Raw genomic sequence first — 2,005 nt, 5'->3', positions numbered from 1 at the left:
TACCCTTAGCTCTTTTGTTTTATTATTTAAAGAGAAAAACAAAACTAAACGAAGCAAAACAGTAAAAGGCTAGAAGTAATACAGAATTTCAAGAGAAAAAATATACAGTAAGAGTTCACCAGTTAATAGATCGCACATTGTCATCTTAGAAACAGCTGTCCAGATTACAAAGTTGAAGCATACAAAGTGGAGATTAATACAGCGAGATTGCAGTCAGTTCTGTTCAGTGATCCAAGAAAAACTCAGCAATATGGTTCTCTATCCTACACATTTAAATATACTTGCAGTTATATACTTTAGATCACTTTCCTTCCTCTCTTTTTTACACTAACAGTCACACATTTTAGTTTCCATTACTCCCACAGTTTTTATAACTTTTTCTTTGAAGAGGAAAAGAAAAAAGATTTTTAAAAAGCCAAAAAACAAAAAACAAAACAAGACGGACCAAAGAAAAACCCAATGAGACAAAGCAAAACAGAGTCAGATACCCTTAGCTCTTAACCCAGTTTCTACTTCAGAAAGATCTATCTCCACAATTTTATTTTGTTTTTATTTTATTTTGAATTTTATTTTATTTTGTTTCTCATTTAAATTCTGGTATTTTCATATATAGTAAAATGTGATATTTAAGCTTGTATGTTCATTTTATTTCACTTAACATAGTTTTAAAGCTCATCCATTTTTCTACAAGTGACAAACTTATCTTTCTTTTTGAAAGAGTAGTATTCCATTGTGAAAATTTCTCATTTTCTTTTCCTTTCTTTTGTTGATGGAAATATAAGCTGTCTAATATTTACCTACCATGAATTTTGACGCTATAAAACGGACATGTATGTTCCAGTGTAGCATGATGTTCTAATCTCTTAGGAAGATACTTAGATCGGGACTAGCTAGGTCAACTGTAGCTTATACTTTCAGTTTTTGAAGAAATTCCATACTGATTTCCATAACAGTTGTACTAGTTTGCACTGCCACCTCTTATGTAGAAGGGTTACATTTTACCTGCTGCTCCTCACCCAGAATTTGTTACTTGGTTTCTTTTTTTTTTTTTTTTTTTTTTGTTTTGTTTTGTTTCTTGATGTTATCGATTTAGTCAGCATAAAGTAGAATCTCAGTGTTTAAGTTTGCATTTTTCTAGTTATCAGAGTTGTTGAACAATTATTTTTATTCCTCTAATGATGAGCGTGCATGTGTTCATTTTGCTTTTATTTGCCTGGCCCTTGTATTTTGAGGGGCCAGTTTTGTTTTGTTTTGTTTTGTTTTGTTTTGAGTGGTTCATATATCCTAGATATTAGTCTTTTATCTGGTTTATACTGAGGAATTTTTATTCTATTCTGGAGGAGTCTCATTAGTCTGTTGACTTTTGCTTTGTTGTGTACATAAGTTTAGACTTGATCTGATTCCATTTGTTAGTAAGATTCTTGATGGTATTATGTGTACAAGTTAAATTCTCTTCAGAAAATCTTTATACTAAGCTCACATACTCAAGATTTGTGCTTATTTTATCTTCCAGCAGATATGTGTTTCTGTTTTAATATTTAGATCTTTGATCCATTTTTATTTGATTTACCACATAGTGAGTGATTTGAATCTGGGTTCAATCTTCTGCTTGTGGGTGGCTGGTTTTCCCAGAAGCATTTATTAAAGAGGCTCTCTTTCCTGTAGTGTTTGTTTTTGAAACCCCTGTGAAAGAATACATAACTGAATGTGCTTGGCACTTTTCTGCGTCATCACTTCTGTTACACTGACGTACATGTGTGTTTTTGTGCCATTAATACGCTTGGTTTGTATCTTAGTAAAATAAGTTGAAATATGGGTTGGTGATGCCTCTAGTTTTACTCTTTTTAAAAGTTTGCTTTACCTATTCGAATCTCTTCAGGCCTGTTATGAATTTTAGGATAGTTTTCTCTTGTTCTTTAAAAATGGTTTTGCCATTTTAAATGAGGTTGTGAGAAACCTGTATATCAATTTTGGCAAAATATCTGTTTTGTCTAGCTTTGTTCTA

This window comes from Cavia porcellus, unplaced genomic scaffold (assembly GCF_034190915.1).
Source record: "Cavia porcellus strain 051 isolate PalLab524CR breed Dunkin Hartley unplaced genomic scaffold, mCavPor4.1 scaffold_15, whole genome shotgun sequence".
In the NCBI taxonomy this organism is placed as follows: Eukaryota; Metazoa; Chordata; class Mammalia; order Rodentia; family Caviidae; genus Cavia; species Cavia porcellus.
This window is presented reverse-complemented; position numbering follows the sequence as displayed.